We start from the raw sequence: 22,856 nt of genomic DNA, 5'->3' as shown, positions 1-22,856 counted from the left end.
AGAATACACAGCATACACTAGAAATACATCCTGAAGTGCCAGGCCCTGGACAGTATATGACCTCTTCTTCATAAAGCCATTACTCAGGAACGGAAAATATAACAGCCTTTCCTAACACAGAGAAGAAGACAGAGACATAGACAAAATGAGAAGGCAAAAGAACTCATCCTAAAAGAAAAACCAAGAAAAGATCATGGCCAGGGATCTAATTGAAACAGATACAACATGCCTGTTCTAGAATTTAAAACAATGATAAAAATACTAGCTGGGTTTGAGAAAACCATAGAAGACACCAGGGAGTCCCTTGCCACAGAGATAAAAGACCTAAAAACTAGTCAGGGAAAAATAAAAAATACTATAACTGAAATGAGAAGCCAGCTTTATGTAATGTCCACAAGGATGGAATAATCAGAGGAATGAATAAGTGATATAGATATAGAAGATAAAATTATGGGAAAGTTTGAAGCTAAAAAGAAGAGGGGAGAAAAAATAATTAGATTATGAATGTAGGCTTAAGGAACTCAGTGACTCCATAAAATGTAATGACATTTGTATCATAGAAATCACAGAAGCAAAAGAGGAAAAATGGGGCAGAAGGTTTATTTGAAAAAGTGATATCTGAGAACTTCCTTATCTGGGAAGACATCCAAATCTACAAGGCATAGGGAACTCCCATCAAAATCAACAAAAGCAGACCAATGCCAAATTATGTCACAGTTATCCAGAATACAGAGATAAGGAAAAAATCCTAAAAGCAGCAAGGGAAAATAAATCCCCAACTTATAAGGGAAGCTAAATAAGGTTAGCAGCAGACCTATCCATAGAAACTTGGCGGGCCTGAAGGAAATGGAATGATATATTCCACATGCTGAATGGGATAACTATGTTGCCAAGAATACTCTGTCCAGCAAGTCTATCATTCAGAATAGAGAGAGAGATAAAGAGTTTCCCATACAAACAAAAACTAAAGATGTTCATAAACACTAAGCCAGTCCTAGAAGAAATATTAAGGGGGACTCTGAGTGGTAGAGAAAAACTAAGTGTGACAAAGATGAGAAAGAAACAGAGAAAACCTCCAATAACAATGACTTTAAGGGTAATACAATGACACTAAAATCATATCTATCGATAATAACTCTGAAATTAATAGACAAAATGCTCCCATCAAAAGACATGGGGTATCAGAATAGATTTAAAAAAAAAAAAAACAAGACTCATCTATATGTTTCCCACAAGAGACTGATTTAGAACTAAAGACACTGGCAGATTGAATGTGAGGGATAGAGAACAATTTATCATTCTAATGATGTCAAAAGAAAGCTGAAGTAGCTATACTTTTATCAGACAAACTATCTTCTAAAGAATAGACTCTACCAATAGATGAAGAAGGGCACTATGTCATAATAAAGGGTGATATCTAACAAGAAGTTCTAACAATTGTAAATACTTATGCCACCAACTTAAGGGAAGCCAAATATATAAATCAATTAATAAAAAAACATAAAGAAACCCATGGTAATCATACAGTGATAGTAGAAGACTTTAACACCCCACTTACAGCAATGGACAGACAGGTCATTTAAGCAGAAGATCAACAAAGAAACAATGGCTTTGAATGACACAATGGACTAGATGGACCTAACATATATATTCAGAACATTTCACCTAAAGCAGCAGAATATACATTCTTTTCAAGTGCAGATGGGACATTGTCCAGAAAAGATCACATACTAGGTCACAAATCAGGTCTCAACCAGTACAAAAAGACTGAGATTATACCATGCATATTTCCAACCACCATGCCAAGTTAAGCACAAGAAAAAACTGGAAAGACCACAGATACGTGGAGGTTAAAGAACATATTACTAAAGAATAAATGGGTTAACCAGGAAATTAAAAGAAGAAATAAAAAATACATGGAAACAAAAGAAAGTGAAAACATGACTGTCCAAACCCTTTGGGGTGCTGCAAGAGCAGACAGAAGAGGGAATTTATAGCACTACAGCTCTACCTCAAGAAACAAGAGAAGTCTCAAGTACACAACTTAGCCTTGCACCTTTAGGATCAGTCAGAGAAAGACAACTACCATACGATTTCACTCATATGTGGAATTTAAGAAATAAAACAAATGAATATAGGGGAGGGGGGGANAGTATTCCATGATATAGATAAACCACATCTTCTTGATCCATTCGTCCGCTGATGGACACTTAGGCTCGATAAAAGATATTCTTAACTATAGAGGACAAACAGGGTTGCTGGAGGAGAGGTGGGCAGAAGGATGGGCTACATGGGTGATGGGTACTAAGAGGGCACTTGTAATGAGTGGGTGTGATATGTGCTGATTAACCACTAAATTCTATGGCTGAAGTTAATATTACAGTATATGTTAATGAACTAGAAGTTAAATAAAAACTTAAAACATTAAAGAAAATAAAATTAAATTAAAATTTTAAAATGACACCTTCATACTTTGTAGGAATCCATCAGGTCTATTCTTATGCTCAGTGATGCACAGTTACAACTACTATAGCTTTGTCTTGTGTTTTACTATTAAATATCCATGTGTTCATTCTAGAATGTGCTGGGTATTTCCATCTATATTCCTCTCACTGCCCGCAATCTCATTTTGCCATCCTTTTAGTGACTAGGCTTCTTTGAATACAGAATGTCAGTAACATCCACCATGCACAAAATCTCAGAAGCACCCCAGTCATTGTGACAATGAAATTACCCACACAGATTTCCAAAATGCCACCTCAGGGTCCTATCTGAGATCACTTAGCTTAGTATCATTTCATTAAGAAATGTCTTGAGATTAGGTAAATATTCCAGTTATGCATGCCAAAGCACATTTGTACTCCCTTTTAAAAACATTTGTCCTGTTCATCAATGCTTATTATGTACAATACCTGACACTTGGTTTGTGCTCAATAAAAATGTGTTCACTGACTAATGAATGGATAACCAGATATAAATTGTATTGTAAAAAAACCCTACAATGCCAGCAAAAGAATAAGAAATATACAACTAAAATCATTAGTAAAAATTATTACTAAAAACATAAAAGAAAACAAAGAGAGAGAAACAAATAGTTGATGGCTGAAAATGCCAACTATTATAAATTAGACATCACTATCATTGAGAATAAATGATATATTGGTTTAATGCAATTTGAATCTATGTCTCATTTTTTAAAATCTTGATTCAATAATTCTAAAGGTCTTGGAAAACAAACAGATGAGACTAGCCAAGGTAGTAATCAAAATGGAAACTACACAGTAGTAGTATAAGAAACAACAGATAAATCACTGTAAGGAAGCAGATGGTGAATAGGCCCAGTATAAATAAAGCTATGTGTAAAACAAAAGAGAAAGGAACAGGTTCAGTACATGGCTTTGGAAAAACTGGCCAAGTATGTGCATTAAAAACATAGAACCTTACTTCACAGCACACAATGAGACTGTTTTAATGTGGAATAAAGAACTAGGTGTAAAAATCATAAACATTTTATTAACAGTCTACCTCTTGCCTTCTACTGAAGAGAGAATTGTGATCAGATAGGGAGAGAGGGGGAAAAGGGAGAGTCAGAAGAAAAGGAAAGGAGGAGATAACACTGAGGAAGCTGAAGATGAAAAATTACTATATTACTGAATTACTGAAATATTTAGAGAACTTATTTCCAGGGAAGTGTTTTTGTTTATCTGAATTTGTGAACTGAGTTATTTCTCTCTTTCCCTCCACACACACACACACACACACACACACACACACACACACACTGACACCACTCTAGGCCAATGTCATTATGACTCACCTGAACATAATTGCCTCCTGTTGGGTCCTTCCATGTCACACAACCCTTGGTGATGCAGAACAGCACACTAGACATCCCCACATCTCTGTGGGACTCTGCTGCTGAAGGAACTTGAATGGCTTCCTGTCACTCTTAAATGGCCTCCAAAGTCCTGCCTTAATGGGTCACCGCCAAAGTCTCCAAGCTCACCTACCTTAGTCAATATGCCCCAGCCACCTAAGAATATTTTTCTTCCCTTCAGAAGTGCCATACTTTCCCCCACTTTAGTACCTTCCGGACATACTACTGTAGCTTTCATTTGGAATATTCTTCTTTCACTCTTTCCCCAGCCAATGTCTTTTTTTTTTTTTTTCCAGATCTCAGATTCAACTTCAAAGTCTTCTCTAGACCTTGTAGCCAGGTTGGGTGCCTATATTTCATGCGTCAATGGCCCTGCACATCACTGCAAACCTTTGGTCTATCATTCCTTGTGCAGGGTTTGTCTCTGTCACTAAACACTGAGCTTTGCACGGAGAAGTGCTGTGTTTGTCTTGTTCACAAGTGTACCTCTGTGCTGACAACTGTGCTCAGCAGCACTTAAACTCTCCATGAGCATTTTTGCTTTTTATTGAGTGAATGGCAAATTATATAAAGGATTGAAAGGAAGTCTGGGCAGGGCGGGACAGTTCAGGTTTCTGGAACATAAGTGTGCCTTCTCAGCTAATGGAGTGATTCACAATATTAGAGTATTATAAATTTGCATACTTTTCTTTACCAGTGAATTTTGTACTTGTATATGTTTTCATGTAACTAATTAGCATGCTCTGGCTTCAGCTTGAAGAAGTCTTTTTAACATTTCTTGTTAAGACCGGTTTAGTGGGGATGAGTTCTATCGCTTCTGTTTGGAAAACTAACTCACCTTCGAATCTGAAAAACACTTTTTTTCAGGTTGGCAGGTTTTTGATTTTTTATTTTAGCACACTGAATGTATCATCCCACTCCCTTCTGCTTCCAAGAATTCTTCTTGACAAAACATGCTGATATTCTTAAAGGGGCTCAGGGAGCAGCCGGGACAGAAGGCAGTCAAATCTCCCTTGCAGGAAGAATCTTGGGTGTTTTTACCTGCTTCCTCTGTGTGGAGCCCGAGGATAAGTAGGCAACTGCTTGTGTGCCCTTTTGAAAACTGCTCTGTTGTCTTTAAATATGTTTCCATGGGACTTGTGATTGCCAAGCCCTGTTGGCTATCAGAGCTAGGTGATCTGAAGGCCTGTCCTTCACATGGGAGTCATGAAAGTTGGGGCACTAGGTGTGTGGACAGCCCTTCTAGGGAGATGCTGGTAACTGGGTTGTATTGTTGGCGTGAGCCAAAAGAAGGTAGAGGACGTGCCCAGTGCTTGTTCAGTCTCTGGGGAGGCTTTCACTCAGCACCTGGCTGCGTGCTGAGCCCCCAGGGAGCTGCTGGCATGCGTCAGACCCCTTCCTGGAAGAGACTGGGAGTGAACGTTTCTGCCAGCACCCTCAGTGCTGAATTCCAGGAGAAAGCCACGGACAGAGCCGTGTGCTCTTAACATCTTCTCCTCCCCCCACTCCTGCTCCTCCTTCTTGTTCTCCTCCTCCCCCTCCTCCCTCCCCCTCCCCCTCCCCCTCACTCTCCTTTCTGCTGCATCCTGTAGGACTCCTGCACCAGCCTCACTGGCGTCCAGATCCAGGGGATTTGGAGTTCATCCTCTGAGTGGTAGACTTGAAACGTGGGACATCCATTGCATGTTCCCAATCCTTTGCTCGTCAGGGAAAAGCTGAAAGTTGGAGGTTCCCTCAGGATGCATCATGTGCTTGGCTGGGGTTATGGTGAGAGAGTGACTCAGCCCCTCCCACTCGTCTCAATGCCGGTGTTTTCTCGGGTGTCCAGTGTGCAGAAGCCACTCAACTCATTTCCGAACTTCTCTCAGAGGAATTTGCTCCATATGTAGCTGTACATTTGGTAGGTCTGTGAGAAGGGGAAAGTTCAGGGGCCTCTCAAATTGCCATTTGGGGATAACCTATTGTATAATTTTTATAACAGTAATTCAAATTACTTTTGGGGCGCATGGGTGGTCCAGTCAGTTAAGCAGCCAGCTCTTGATTTCACCTCAGGGCATGATCTCACCATTTGTGAGTTTGAGCCTTGCATCAGGCTCTGCGCTCACAGAGCAAAGCCTGCTTGGGATCCTCTGTCTCCCTCTCTCTGCCCCTCCCTCTCTCTCTCTCACTCACTTTCTCACTGAAAAATAAATAAATGTTGAAAAAATAACCGAAATTACTTTTATGACTAGGGTCAAAATACCTAACAAACATTACTATGTAACTTCTTCAATGACTTCTTATGGTCTTCAAGAGAACGTCCAAATGTTTTAGCAAATCTAGATAAGACCCTCATGATCTAGTTCTTCCTTCTCCCTTGCGTTCATCCTTAATTATTCATGTTGGTGTCAGGAAGGCAGTATATAGACCACGCTTTGGCTTCTTAGTCTTAGTTTCTACTCTCAGTTCTACTGCTTAGTACCCATATGACCTTAAGAAAGTAGTCAAGCTCTCTCAGCCTCATTTTTCTCACCTAAAAAGGGAATATAATAGTAGCAGCTACATCATTGAGGCATATGAGCATTACTTGGATCATTATTGCACAGTTTTGAACATGATGCTTGGTATACATGTTATTTAAAATTTTACCATCATCTGATTATCTATGTGGCCATTCTCTGATGATGCAACATCTTCTCTTCCCCCTCATGCTCTTTTTGCTTTAGGTCAGCTTGTGTTTCAGGGTGTGGATCAGGTGTCCCTTTTTTCCATGGCCTCCTTTTCAGATGTCCCTATGTTTTATCAGAGCTTCTAGCTTTTCTCTATCTTAGTGTTCATTTTATTAATTACAATAATCAATTTGCTTGTGCATGTCCTTTAATAGGCTGAAGTATTCTGAAGGTTTGGAACTATGTTTAATTTGTATTCTTATGTTTTACTCTTATTTTTATCTAAAACAGTTTCTGATATTTAATAAGTATGTGAGGTAAGTAATAAATGTTTATGAAATGAATGTATAAAATGAACAAGTGGGTGAATCAGGCAATGCCAGCTTGTTACCTTATAATTAATTATTGTGTTTTATAACCTAGCAGTACTTTCTGCATAACTAGGGTATAGGTAGTGAGTGGTTTGGAGCCGAGAATAGGTAACTTTATTTGTGGAGTGAATTAGATTAGATTAGGGGTGAGGAGTAAGTATTAAGTATATATGTGGCTATGTAGACAGTGAGTGCTGGTCAGGAGGTGGGAAGCATGTGTGTATGATGTGGAGTGTAGGTAAGGAATGGGCTTGGGGTAGGGAGTAGTTGGTTAGTGGTTGTGGGGCAAAGGGGAGGTTGTACAGTAATATGAAACAAGGTATTGAGTATGGGTAGGCCAAGGTAGACAAAGAGTTAGTTTGCCAGGGGTAATTAGTTAATGGTTATGAAGTAGGGGTAGGTAGTGAGAGGGGCTGTAAGGTAGAGTGTAAGTAGCAAGTAGATATGGGTAAGGGGTTAAGTAGCAAGTGGAAGATTTGAGAATGAAGGTTGATAATGAGTGAGGTGGAGAGTAGTAAGTAGATATGGGGTAGGTTGTAGGTAGTGAATGAGTGGGAGGTGAGGATAGATAGTGACCGGGATCTCATTTATGGATATGAAAGTTGGATCTGACCTGAATATTGGATTTTGGCCTGGGACCTTGCTCCTGAATTTTGGACCTGAGCTTGGAACCTGGACATTCTTCCAGCCTCAGTTCAGAAATTGCTCTTTATTCTTGGACACCTGGATGTGGATCTGGTCTTCAACCCTAGAAATAGAAGTTGTGCCTCAACCATGGACCTGAATATTTCTAGGACCTTGGATCTCACTGGGTCTTAGAGAGGTTGATCTTAGAACTAGATCTTGGACATGGACCTCTTAATCCTGACTGGTATCTCAGACCTGGACCCTGGAATTGGACCTTGGACCTAGACCTCATGTCTACACCTGGATATGACCCTGGACCTGAAACTTGCAGCCAAACCTTGATTCTATTTTTTAAAATGCTTAGTTATTTATTTTGAGAGAAAGAAAGAAAAAGAATGAGTGGGGGAAGGGCAAGGAGAGAGGGAGAGAGAAAATCCCAAGCAGGCTCCGCACTGTCAGTGCAGAGCCTGATGGAGGGCTCGGTCCCATGAACTGTGAGATTATGACCTGAGCTGAAATCAAGAGTTGGATGCTTACCTGACTGAACTACCTAGGCTCCCCTGAACCTTGATTCTAGACCTAAGCATATCCCTGAACTTGGACTTGGACATTTATTGTAGTGACTGGGGATCTTAGACATTGACTCTAGAAGTAGGACACTGATGTTCCTGGGCATTGGAACTGGACCAGAATCTGTGCCTGTTCCTGGACATTTGTTCAGGGTCTTGGACTTGACTTCAGACCTGGAACTGAACATTTTCTGAAGTCTTATCTGGGTTTTGGACTTAAGTACTGGACCTAGATCTTTGAGTTGGAGCTTTAAGTCAGAATTGGACCTTGGATCTGAAATATAGACCTGGATTTTATAAATGTCCTGTCTAGGGGCACCTGAGTGGCTCAGTCAGTTGGCCGTCCTACTTCCACTCAGGTCATGATCTCTCAGTTTGTGGGTTCAAGCCCTATGCAGGGCTCTGTACTGACACCTCAGAGCCTGGATCCTGCTTCTGACTCTGTGTCTCCCTCTCTCTTTGTTCCTCCCTGCCTCACACTCTGTCTCTCTCTCCTTCAAAAATAAATAAACATTAAAAAATATAAATATCCAGTTCAGTGTCCACTAGACATAGACCTGATTTAAAACTTGTAATTGGTTCTGGACCTGGACCTTGGTCTTGGACATTTAACTAGGAACTAGACTGACTTTGACCTGTAACTTGGACTTTGAGCTAAAGTAAAAGATCTGAACTTTAGATTCTGACATTGGACCTTGATCTTCCAGTACAATTAATCTGATATTAGATCTGAAGATGGGACCTAGACTTTGACCTCGTGTCCTGACATGGATTTGGACCTTGGATCTAGGCCTTTGACCTTTGTATTGGATATAGGGTCTAGATTTGACCTGGACTTGAGCCTAGAATTTGAACCTTGTACCTTGACTCAGTCCTTGATGGAGAAACTGTACATTTGATATTTTCAATAGACTTCATACCTGGTTTTGCCTTGGACATTAGATCTGGAAAAATCTAGGTACAAGGTTTACATCCATATCCAGGCCTAAGATCCAGATCTGGGTCAAAGGTCCAAGTCCAAGAACATATTCTAAGTCAAGTGCAACGAATTAGACAAATCCAGAGCCAGGTTCTGGTTCAGGATTTAGGTTCACATTCCATTTCCTGCTCCAGTGTGCATGTTAAAGGTCAGGTCTACATCCAGGTCACAATTGCAGGCTTGTAACCCAGGTCTGAATTTAGAGGTTAATATCCAAGGTCCAGTTCAAAAGCACAGGTTGACGATTAGGTCCAGGGTTAAGAGCCAAGGATTTAGATCCAGTTCAGAATTCAAGGTCAAGAGCCAAGGTACTTATTCCGTTCTAGGTCCAATAGTGAGGGTCAGGTATAAGTTCTATGTCCAGGGTCACATCCAAATCCAGGTCAAAGGTTTAGGTGCAATGTCTGGGTCTAGTAGTTGTGAAAAGCAGTATTTATTTACATATTACTCTCAAAAGGAACTACCTATTTAGTGTCTGAACAAATTGTGATGAACCTAGGCAGTATTTGTTAACAGGATCCCAGAGTCACATATTATTTTCAAAAATACCTTCTTATTTTGAGTCAGAGCAAGTTATAGTGAATCCAAAGAGTATTTGTGTAGGTGAGTCTATAATCACTTATTGCTCTCAAATATTTCTTCTTAATATTGGTTCAACCAAATTAAGATATCAAGGCAGTATTTGTAGAAACAAGTATAAGTATAAATAAGTGCTTTAAAACTCTTAGTAGAGATTAAAGTAAATCTAAATAGAATTTGAGTATACAAAAAACAGTATAAGAAGAAAAATTTAGAATCAGACATTTCTCTCTAAAGAAAATTATTATCTATTAGAATACACTGAGATGAGTGTAAATTATATGAGAAAAAGTTCTCAAACACATATTCTCAACTGTACTATTTTACAGCGAATTTGAGCAATTAAGATAAATCAACACAGTGTCTGTGAAAACAATAATATATGATTAAGCAAACTCAATATCATACATTATCCTTTAAAATATGTGTTATTGTGTGTTAGATGGAATCTAGTATACATAAATGAGAATGAAATTAACAAGCTTAGAATCAGAAACATCTTTAAAATTTTTATTTGTCTGTTAAAAAAGTTTTATATGGGCAAAAAAGTCAGAAACACAAATTTATATCAAAGGCGTTTTCTCATGTTAGAGCAAGGTAAGAAGAATTTGAGCAATTTTTATGGAAAGAGTACTGTATGGGCAAATAAGTTCTGTATCTGACACTTTTCTCTAAAGTAACTTATTAGAATAAGCTAAGGTGAATATGAGATTTATATGAGAGAAAAAATAGCTCAGGAACTTACATTCTTCCCAATTCCATCTTCTCCCTGTGAGTTAGAACAAATTCAAGTAAACCTAAGCAGTACATATGGAATAAGTTTAGATTCACACATTGTTCTCACCGGTACTTTCTTGTGAGTTTGAGTAAATTTAGAAGAAAATAGTGTGCATGTATACAAACTAGTATTATAAGAAGTCAAGCTCAGAATCAGATACTTCTTAGATTCAGCTTGAAAATAGATTCTTATGGAATGTTTATTAAGGTTAAAGTAAGCTGTATCTAAACAAAATTGCACATTCTGAGAATCACACATTTTACTCAACTGCATTTTCTTTAATATGCACAACTTAATTTTTTTTAATGTGTATTTAGTTTTGAGAGAGAGAGAGAGCATGAGTGAGTGAGGGGCAGAGAGAGAGAGAGAGAGAGAGAGAGAGGAGAGAATCTGAAACAGGCTCCAGGCTTTGAGGTGTCAGCACAGATTCCGACATGGGTCTCAAATTTGGGAACAGTGAGATCATGACCTAGGCCAAAGTCAGACACTTAACCAACTGAGCAACCCAGAAGCCCGTAATATGCACAACTTTAATATAAACTTGGACATAGGCAATGGACTTGGACATTGACATCAGATATAACCTTGAACCTGAGTTCCTTGGACTTGAGCTTAGACCTAGACTTTGGACCTGGACTTGGATCGTGACCTTTGAAATAAGCCATGGACTTTTGATTAAACTGTGATCCTGGACCTTGAACATAGACCTTGGTCTTGGAACTTGAACCTGGAATTTGGATCTGGAACTGACCCTTGAATCTAGCTGTTGCACCTGGACATAATAATACCTCAACCTAGAACCTAGATGTTGAGGAATTTGGAACTGACTCTAGATGATGTCTTTGGTCATGGAATTAAACTTTGGAATAGAGTCCTGTATATTAACCTCTAAACTTCATCTTAGATCTCAGATCTAGTTTAATACACAGTCTTGGCTCTGGTACTAGGATCTGGATCTTGATCCTAGACCAAGATTTTGGGTGTCAAATTTGGATAAACACCTTAGACCTTGGGCTGGATTTGGGACTTTACACCTGGAGGTTGACAGTGAAATTCATATCTTATTCCTGGACCTCAGACCTGGAAATGATTCTTAGACATAGGGTTTATGGGGCTAGAACTGCAACTCATAGGTAAATATTATTCTTTATACTTACCTGGACCTATGTCTGTGATGTGACCAAGACTTGGACAATGGAATTTAAGACATGGGCCTCAGGCTTCAATATGGACCATAGATCCTGGCTTTTGACCTGGATGTAGGACACCAAATATTCGGCCTGAATGTGTCCAGGATCTTGGGCCTGACCTTTGACTTGGTTGTTTGCATGGACTTGGACCTCGGGTGAGGATCTCTTAAGTCTATCTTGGACCTTGTACATGTATCTGGACATAACTTTGGATCTAGAACTTGCATCTGAACCTCCATCCTTGATCTATACTGTGTACCTGGACACTGAACTAATACTGCAAGTTAAATATGGATTTGTAATTGATTAGACCTGGTCTTTGAACTGAAACACCTAGACTTTGGATCTATTCCTTGTACCATGGTGGTGAATGTTGTAATTGGTCCTCTTGTCTTGGACCAGAGGATAAAATCTGGATGTTGGATCTGGAACTGGACCTAACATTGGATGTGAATGTTGAACATGAAACTTGGATCTGGACCTAACATTGGACGTGAATGTTGAACATGAAACTTGGATCTAGAAATTTCCAGTTCCTTGGACATGACCTTAAATTTGAAATTAGGCCCTTAATTTTCACTTGGAATTAGACCTGGACTTAGACTTTAGACTAGGATATGGGAACTCTGCACCATGATTTGATCTAATTGGAAATCAAAGATTTACCAAACATATTATACAATAAAAAGATAAAATTTACTTTAATATATAAATTAAATTTAATTTCTAAATTCTAAATTAACTTTAACACCTGCTGAAATGCTCAAACTACTAAACCTTCATCAATATAGACCTTAATCTGTATTGGAGTTCAAATTAGAGTTATACCTGGGGGATCCCACTAAATTTAAATAAGTCATCCTATACCTGGGGATCTCACTAAGTTTAAATAAGGTACCTCCTATAATCTTAAAGGAGTTGCAAACATAAAATAGAAGAAACAGAAATATGCTTCACCTTAACAATTAAAACTATTGCCTTGCCTAAATTCTCCAGGCTCATAGTTCCATTTTCCGTAAAATATCTTACAGTGGGCATGGATGTTCTGACCTAATAAATAATAAATTAAAATTAAATTAAGTCTTAGGCATTTAAAACAGTTTTGACCAAAAGAGACCCTGCAGATTTGTCCCAACCTATTATAATTGTTAACACAGACCAAAATAAATTAAAACAAGACTTTCAAGGATCAAAACCTATTATAGGAAATCTATTTAGGCCCAGTATAGCCTGTTATTAAACCTGGAAAGAATGAATGGTGCTCACGATGAATTATTTAATGCCACGGTCCCATCCATTAAGGTCTCTAATACTCAGTATTATTGAAATTATTGACTCCATCTAATCAGCAAGTCAAAGATTTGGCTGATATATTCTGTTCAGTGCCCATTTCAACAGCCTCCCAAGCACTAATTTTCTTTTACCTTAAAGGACACAATAATACACCTTAACCTGGCTACTTAGGGGTACCTTGACAGTCCATTCGACACCATCTCTTCAGTGCCACATTTAAATTTCTCCAGGAACATAGATATGACATTACATTGTTGAATCTTCCTCTGAGGAAATTCGTTTGGCACACTCACTCAGCACATACAAACATTCATGAGGGAGCTCATTAGAAAGGGATGTCCCACACCTGGTACAAAGCCCCACCACCTCAGCAAAATTCTGGACATTATTTGGTCAGTTGAAGGATGCTCTCTTCCTGAAACTGTCAAGAAACAAGTAATGACTCTGTTATCACTTACAATGTTAAAATAGCATGGCACTTTAAGGCATTTTTGGGTTTTGGAGGCAGCATATACCTCATTTACAATTTTACTCAAGACCATTTATTCTATTACTCACTAATTGGCCCTAGAGCCTAAAGGCTCTAGATCTGTCTAAATGACAATATAATAAGCATTCTCATTTGTGCTCCTTATAAAGTCCCTTATTGTAGAGTTTTTAGGAGCCTCTTTTTCTGCCTCACAGAGTCTGTAGGGAGCCCAAGACGGCCATAAGTCACCCATGAGCTTCTGCTCTCCTGAGTCCCATGTTATACACCAGTAGAGTGAAAGTTACTGCCTCCATGTTGGGTCCTTCTAGAGATGGAGTCTTATGGGCCCTGAGCCTGTGACTCTCTGCACCCAGTTGCCATTGTCCCTTGAGTCTTAGAGGCAACAGAATACAAGCTTGGCATGGCCACTGAAATCTTGATAAAATAAATACACTCTTGGTCATTGTTCATAATCTGACCATTGGGTTTAGCCAATGGCAAAAACCATGGTCTCTAGTATAAAGAACTGGGCATTTCTTGCCTCACACCTACCCCCAATATAAGTCAAGATCACACAGGTCTCAGCATACCACTAGATCTATAATTCAAAGCCTTACTAAAGTACTCCCTATTTTCTGCAAAGTTTGAGGTGTTATTTAGAATAGCAAAGACTCTCATTTAACTTCTCAGAATACACAGTGTTGGGTTCTTGAACACAGCATTCAATTGAAATTTTACTTCTTTTACTGGCCTCCAGCTATAGGCCTCATAGAGCACTATATTGGCTTACTTAAACAAGTTTAAATTCAATTTTGTGAAAGATGGCATATTTCAGCCATAATTCAATCATCAGGAGGTGAATATTAATAAAGAGTCTGAGTCTGTTTTTAATGTTTGACTATTGATATCTTTCAAGCTCCACCTCTCTCATCCCTTTCTGCCTCATAGTTTGGAAAGACTGCAAGCAAGGCCATGTTCTCCTTCCATTGGCACTAGCAGAAAGTTTAAACCATGGAAGTCCTGGCCCACGCCCTCACCCTGCCCCCATCCCCTGTCCACAATAAAACCTCAAACCACTTGCCCCTCCTTGCTCTCTCAACCATTTTCAGACCACCCTAGAGCTCTTTCCTGCTTTCCCTAGGAAGACCTCACTATGTGAGTAATAACTTTTATACCCTTTTGGTGCATGTATGGCATCATCAGCCTTGACATTTGAGCCAGTCTTATAGGGAGATGTCCCTGCCCTAACATGAGGAAACCACAAGATAAGATGCAAACTCCAGTTTCAAAATTTAGATTCAGAATCCAGATGAAGTTTCAATGTCTAGGTCCAAGGAACAATTTCAGATCTAAGGTCCAGGTTCAGATCCAAGTACAAGGTCTAGGTCAAAGATCCAGGTTTGAGGTTTGCCTCCAAAGTTCAAATACAAGGTCCAATTTCTACTTCTAAGGTCCAGGTCTAAGTCTCATGAAAAGGCAGAAGTTCAGGCCGGAGACAAGAGGGTCTCTTCCAATACTTAATATCAAAGTCCAAAGCCAGTGCAGAGATTCAAGCTCTAGATCAAAAATCCTGGTTTGGGGGCACCTGGGTGGCTCAGTTGATTGAGTGCCTGGCTTTAGCTCAGATCATGGTCTTGTGGTTCATAAGTTCAAGCCCCACATTAGGCTCACCGCTGTCAGCATAGAGCCCTTTTCAGATCCTCTGTCCCTCTCTCTCTGCCCCACCTTCACTTGTGCTCTCTCAAAAATAAATAAAACATTTTTTTTTTAAATCCTGGTTTAAGATTCATGTTCAAAGTACAGTTCCAAAACCAAGTTCCACGTCCAAGGTCAGGTCCAATGAACTAGACAAATTTCACCACAAGGACCAGGTCCACACCCATATCCACTCTCTATCTAACTACTTACTATCCACATCCTGCTCCAAACCCATTCTTTACCTACTTACTTACTATTTTTACCCTGCCTCACAGCCACTTAAAAACTACACTGTGTCAGATAAATTGACTACCTAACCGCTTACTATTCACAACCCACTTCACATCCACTCTCTACCTACTCACCTCTTTAGCCCCCTCAGCCACTCACTTGGGGGTTAAAGGGTTAGAGGTATTTAACTTCTAACCACACATACTCATTATTTGTTTCCATACTCACTCTCTACCTAGCTCTCTATGCATACCCACACATATGCATAATCTTTGTCTTGTATCCACTCTAATTACTTCCCCTAACCACACTATTCTGCCTCCCCTCCCCTCACACTTACTCATTCCTTACCATCTATCCCATGCCATTTACCACCTACATCTATTCACTACCTATCCACTCACTAATTAATCCCTGCCCTATCCCTGCTTAGTACCAACCATTCATTATCTGCTTCCCATTCCATGCTCACTCACTATCCTTTCAACCTCACCTACTCGCTACCTATTCCCTACTCTATACCCACTTACTGCCAACTTGCACTCCACACAATCACAATCCACCCCTGTCCTAAACACATGCATTACTTCTCTTAAGTTCCCTATGGATAATCATTTACTTAATTATCCATTATCTATCTATCTATCTATCTATCTATCATCTATCCATTCATTCATTCATCTGTTCATCCCTCTGTTTTCCTTGGCAATTTAACAAAGAGCTGGGAAAGAACAATTTGACTTGGTTAGTTGCTCACCATCTAAAACCAGAAACCCCATCTTGTGATTATTTATTTAAAACCGTAACTAAACCATGGAGACTTTTGCATACCAAAGAGTTTAATGTCTCACACTCAAGAAATACATTTTCTGGGGTGCCTAGGTAGCTCAGTCACTTAAGTGTCTGACTCTGGCTCAGGTCACGATCTTACAGTTTGTGGGTTCAAGCCCCACATTGGGCTTTGTGCTGACAGCTCAGAGCCTGGAGCCTACTTCAAATAGATTCTGTGTCTCCCTCTCAGTCTGACCCTCACCTGCTCGTGCTCTCTTTCTGTCAAGAATTAAAGAATAAATCTTAAAAAAAAAGATACACTTTCCTCTCTTATCCCATGGGAATCTCATACACATACATTCAGCATGTTGGAGAGTCACATGTTCGATATATTGTCTCCAACAAAGTCCTCAATAGTAAGAAATCTTAATAATTTCATGTTGAAAATTATTTGGTATTAAAAATGTCCTTTCATCATGCAATAAACTATGTTGTAAACAAATTATTGAAAAAAGAAACTTATTTAAATTTTAGTTATCTCTTTGCTCTGTCCTAAGACATTTTGTTGACATGTGTTATTAAGAAACATTCTGAAGCCTGATACCAATTGTAAGAGGGTGAAGGAGGCCAGGCAGTCTTTTTGCCTTCCCTTAGAAATTAAGGTTATTTTAAAGTGACATAGCTTGACCTACACCTTAAAAATTGATTTTTCTTAATTTTACTGATTTCCCATATACTTATTTCCTGAAGCCTTTTCTAAATTTTTTTTATTTTAATTCCAGTATTGTTAACATACATTGTTATATTAACTTCAGGTGTACAATATAGCGATGCAACTATTCTATACATTACTCAGTGCTCATCATGACAAATGCCCTCTTTAATCTCCATCGCCTATTTTACCCATCCCCCTACCTTCCTTCCCTTTGGTGACCATCAGTTTGTTCTCTACAGTTAAGAGTCTGTTTCTTGGTTTGCCTCTCTCTTTTTTCCCCCCTTTGTTCATTTGTTTTGTTTCTTAAATTCCACATATGAGTGAAGCCATATGGTATTTGTCTGTCTCTGACTGATCCTAAAGGCTTTTGGGACCATGGTGAGTAGAATTTAGACAATTTAAGAAGATCTAGACTATTACAGTTTATCAGGACAGCTGTTTCCTATAAAAGTCACCCTCTTCCTCACAGTTTGTGCAATGCTGACTTGGTGAAAAGGGTTTCTTTTGAACAGGATTCATATAAAAATGTTTGCTTTTGAAAGGGCCTCAAGTCATTGTATTCCTGACTCTCCTGCAGCTGTTTCTCTGCAAGAGATAATGCAACTTTTTAGGCTCAATTAGCCTTTGATTTTTGTTTATGTGACCTTGAACTCAGAGTGCATCATTATAGACTCATAATTTAGAGGAATAAGTCCCAAGTCCCTTATATACATCACTAGACTTTATATATAAAATTAGCTCCTTTAAAAGATGTGGTTATTTTCAGAAGGATTTTCCAGAGAAAATTCTAATATTAGTGATTTATATCAAAATTATAAAACAAGAGCTGGAATATTCCTTTCAAGTTAAGAGGAACTGGTATTTCTTTTCACAAGTGTTCTAAATAACAGACATAAGCCCTCCAATTTGATTAAATAGATCAGAGTTGTTTGCTTTATCCTGCACCTGTTTGGAATCTTTCTGCATCCAACAGTTTTGTGATTTAGTGATTCATTCATCCTCTTTGTATCTCATTCACAACACATCTGCTCCAAAGTTTTGTCCTTGAGTATCAACAAAGATTGTCACTCCAGGTGTCCCATGGCTCTTCAACTATCCACCTGCCTAGTAAGCATTGATTAAAAGCTAAAAATATGAACTTTCCTTTTTTTTAAAATTTTGATTAGTGGTGTTGCAAAAAACCAAAAATCTATAGCACATGATTTTACATAATATGCATCTCCAGTTATTTTTTTGGTCCACGATCTACAAAGAGTAAACAGATATGCAAATATCTGGAAATACACACCTTCAAATCACACGAATCTTAAAATTTTTTTAAGTTTTAAAAAATTATTATTAAAGTAATCCTTTGACTTGATTTAACAAGATGCCAAGATAACAAAAGAGAACAAAGGGTAAATTATAGATGTTATATCTACCTCACAAAATCAGACTTCACTTGGCTGTAGGGTCACCACATTTCTTGGTTTTACTGAAACTTTGGGTTTTGCTAGAATCTTGGATTTTCAGTGCTAAAATCAGGATGGGTTGTTTCCCATTTCCTCCGCGATCGTCTCCTTCCTTCCCCTGCCAGGCATTGTCTTGGTGGAGCCAGGTCTCAAATCAGCGCTGACCAAAGGCAGAAACCAAATCAGAGTCATTAAGCCTGATGGAACTCATCTAGTGGGACAGTACCTCATGTTGCTAACTACAGATCCGCACTTGATATGCTGGAGATTAGCGCCAGACATCTGCAGAGCACATGGCATAGCAGTGTTCATTTTGTCCCCGGCCCTATTTATCTAATGATTGGATTAGAATCTAATTTGATTCTAACCTTTACAACCAGACTTAAATTTGGGTTTGACTACTTAACAATCCAGTTCCCCCTGGGAGTAGACTAGCGCTGTTAACTCCACTTAGCTGGTCTAAGCCCTAAAATCCTGTGTAATTCCTGCCAATAATTCTGCTAATTAAAAACCTAAACTTCCTCTCTGGACCTCTTCTCTACCAGCTGTGGGTTATGGTCTTGCTCTAGCTGCACCAATCCCGGAAGCCAGATGACTATTTCCATTTGTCTTCACAAGTAGTTCTGACTTCTTGAGTTTCCCCTACCCAGTTTGCCTAATTGAATATTTTTCCCTACCTCTGTGGTTCTCAAATGTTAATATGCATAAGAAAATCTCCTGGTGAGCTTTTACCACACTGTTTTCTGGGCTCTAACCCCTGAGATTCTGATTCAATAGGTCACAAAAGTGCCCATGAATTTGCATTTCTAACAAGCTCACAAGGAAAATTGATGCTCTTGGTTTAGGGATACCCTTTGAGAAACAGTGTTCGGAACCAAAACATTGTCTAGAGGGAAGACCTCCCTCATTCCAGGCTGTTGTTGTTGTTGTTTTTCCAAATGGCTATCCAGCTCAGTTCTAACTTCTTTTTCTTCTCATTAGCTCATTTTGGCTGGTGATGTGCCTGCACACCAGACAACTGACATATAGCTGCTGGCCCCAAGGCTGGAGCGACGGACATTGCTGCTGACATTTTCCTTTGGCAATATCCCATTCCTTCAGGAAGACGAAGTAAAATGGAGCCTATTTCAAATTTTAACTTTTAGTTCACGCTCTAAAGAAGGGTACACGTTTATCAGATTAAGTCAGCAGCTGAAATAGATTTAAATTCATTCAATGTTCCTGCCTGTTTTCTCAGTGCATTTTTACTGAATTTAACAATGTGAAGTAGGACAAAATACAGAAATTTACCCCAAGCAGCTTCCAGCTCCGATGCACACTCTTAACGGCCTTCATGGATTGAGCTTGAATTTAATAAAATGGATATAAATAAGTCTCCTGAAGTGTTTTTTATTTCCCTTTTCAATTTGAATCATCAGGGTATAAGATAGAGAAAAATAGTGTAAATCTAACATTATGGAATGGAGGCATGTATTATGAAAAATTCTCATATTATGTTATTGGTTATATTGTCAGCTCTGGGGAATTTTAGCCAGGATCTCATCAGCAGTAAAAGACAGGAAAGAGCTATGAAGGTTGCTGAGGTAGGATTTCTTGTGTCTCTTCCTGACGATGGATAAATAGGGACTTTGATGACTTGGGGCTTCTTTTTCATGGTGCATATAGTGGTAAATGTATATATAGAAGAGCTGAAAATAAGGTTTAAAATTAGAAAAAAAGAGGTGACTTATTCACTGATTCATATTTTGAAGGCAAAAGAAACAAAATTCCTAAGTAGTTCTTAAGCCAAAGAGGAACTTTGGCTTACTGAGAAAATGAAATTAATGAAAAGACTTTATAAAAACTCATAGGATTTGGTCAAACTCTGAAGTCTAAAATGCCATGCGGGGAGGGGGTTGTCTTGTATTTTAAGACTTTATTATTTTTAGGTTCACAGCAAAATTGAGAAGAAGGTACAGAGAATTCCCTCATACCCCTCCCGCAACACATGCATAGCCTTCCCAATTATCAACACCCCCTACCAAAGTGGTACATTTATTGTAATCGATAAACCTACATTAATATGTCATGATCACCCAAAGTCCATAGATTACATTAGGGTTCACTCTTGGTATTGTACATTCTATGGGTTCGGACCAGTGTATAATGATGCATATCTACCATTATAGTGTCATAAAGAATATTTTCACTACCCTAAAAATCCTCTGTGCTCTGCCTGTCCATCTCTGTCTCCCATCAATCCCTGGCAACCACGGATCTTTTACTATCTTCATAGTTTTTCCTTTTCTAGAAAGTCATATAGTTGAAATTGTACAATATACAGCTTTTTCATATTGGATTCTTTTACTTGGTGCTATGTATTTAAGGTGTCTTCATGTCTTTTTATGGCTTGATAGTTCATTTCCCTATATTGCTGAATAATATTCCACTGTCTTCATACATCACAATTTACCCATTTACCTACTGAAGCATATTTCGGTTTCCTTCAAGTTTTGGCAATTATGAATAATTATGAGTTATGTTATGCTGTAAACATCCATGTATAGGTATTTGGGTGGACATAAGTTTTCAACTTCTTTGAGTAAATACTATTCAGCAATAGCATTTCTTGTGTCTCTTCCTGACAATGGATAAATAGGAACTTTGATGACTTGGGGCTTCTTTTTCATGGTGCATATAGTGGTAAATATATATATAGAGGAGCTGAAAATAAGGTTTAGAACTTCCTGGTGCTATTGCTGGATAGTACGGTAAGACTATGTCTTGTTTTCTAAGAAACTACCATGCTTTCTTCTAAATTGGCTATACTTTTTGCATTCACACTGGTAATGAATGAAAGTTCTTGTTGCTCTATATTTTTACCAATATTTNATTCAAGAGTCTCTCATGGTTTGCCTCCTTCCCCCTCCCCCACTATTTTTCCCATTCTTCTCCCCCATGGTACTTCATTAAGTTCCTCCTAATCCTCCTATACGTGCAAACATATGGTATCTGTCCTTCTCTGCCTGACATATTTCGCTCAGCATACACCCTCAAGGTCCATCCATGTTGCTACAAATGTTGGCCATTCTAATAGATATGCAGCAGTATCCCATTGTTCTAATTTGCATTTCCCTGATGACACATGATGTGGAATATCTTTTCATCTGCTTATTTGCCACGTGTGTATCTTCTATGATAAGATGCCTGTTAATGACCTTATCTCATTTTTTAAAAAATTTGTTTATGTTTTTATTTATTTCTGAGAGAGAGAGAGAGACAGTGTGAGCAGGGGAGGGTCAGAGAGAGAGGGAGATACAGAATGAGACCTTACCTCATTTTTTAATGAGATTTTTTCCTATTGTTTAATTTTAAGAATTTTGTCCATATTTTGGATAACAGCTCATTATCAGACATAGTTTTGCAAATATTTTCTTCCAGTCTGTGGCTTTGTTTTTTTATTTACTTGACAGTCTATTAAAGAGCAGAAAGCTTTAATTTTAGTGAAATCCAGTTTGTCAGCTATTTCCTTCATAGACTGTACCTTTGTTGCATCTAAAAAGTCATAGCCAGGTGTCATTTGCCCCTCCGTGAATGAGAGGAGAAAGCAGGTGGCTAGGCAGCCAGGCAGCCATCCCTGTGGAGCCCGGGCACCCTTGGAACCATGCTGTGGAGCTGTGCCTTGTAACTGTGCCCACTCTGGGCCCTGCTTAACCACAAGGAGGCACGCCTCCACTGGCAAGGGACTGAACAGCTGCCACCAAGGGAGTTTTCAGCTGAGATCATTAATAGGGACCATTCTGTCCCCAACCCAGATGGAGCAAGGACATGAGACTCCTCTTTAACCGGTTCATGAAGGGATATGAAGAGAGCTCCTGGAAATGTTTGCCTCCATATAAATGTAAATCTACTTGATGGATTGAAGACTTTGAAACCTTTCTTCATGACAAAAATATTGTAATCTAACAAATGTCAAAGGTTCAGCTCTTCCCTAGAAGCTTTGAGGAAGACTTGGACTTGGAATAAGTGATGTTCCATAATAATGTTGAAGAAAAGATAGTTTGCATATTTTGAGGAGGTCCTTAGCTGCAAGGAGTACCTGGATTTCTTCATGGAGGGGCCATTGCAACCATGACTGATGCTACTGTTGATACGTCTGCAATTATAGCTGGAGGATTTGTCATGACTGATGATCTCAACATCACTTTTAAATTCCTACTGTTTTTGTTGTTGTTGTTGTTGTGACAAATACCCAATTTGATAAAGTTGAAGGAAGGAAATTGTTTCTTGTAATGTTTGAAGCATGGACAAGAAGACCCTATACTCAGATGCAACAAACTTATTTGTATAGCTGGATCCCAAAGAAAAGTTGACATAAATGAGCGCCTGGTGCGTTCTACACCAATCTGCATTAGGCTCTCCCTCCTCCAGAAGCTGTTGTCCCCAGGCCTGCTGTACTTACCTGCTGTTGAGTCTCCCAGAAGGTGAAGCTTGCTAACACCAACCTTCCCGAATAAGTCTTCAAATACAACTCAAAGAGCTGTTTCCACCTTCTAAACTTTTTGACACAGAAGCACTTCCTATCAGGGGGAAAAGTCATTGCCAAACAGAAGGTCATCTAGATTTTCATC

General features: G+C 38.9%; 1 pseudogene; it reads left to right on the top strand.

The window, feature by feature from the left end:
- Window positions 1–22,603, top strand: part of LOC144233024 (acyl-coenzyme A thioesterase THEM4 pseudogene) — a 48,212-nt pseudogene extending 25,609 nt beyond the window's left edge.
- Window positions 22,604–22,856: the final 253 nt, after the last annotated feature.

Source organism: Crocuta crocuta, unplaced genomic scaffold (genome assembly GCF_008692635.1).
Source record: "Crocuta crocuta isolate KB4526 unplaced genomic scaffold, BGI_CrCroc_1.0 scaffold751, whole genome shotgun sequence".
NCBI classification, from domain to species: Eukaryota; Metazoa; Chordata; class Mammalia; order Carnivora; family Hyaenidae; genus Crocuta; species Crocuta crocuta.
This window is presented reverse-complemented; position numbering and strand designations above follow the sequence as displayed.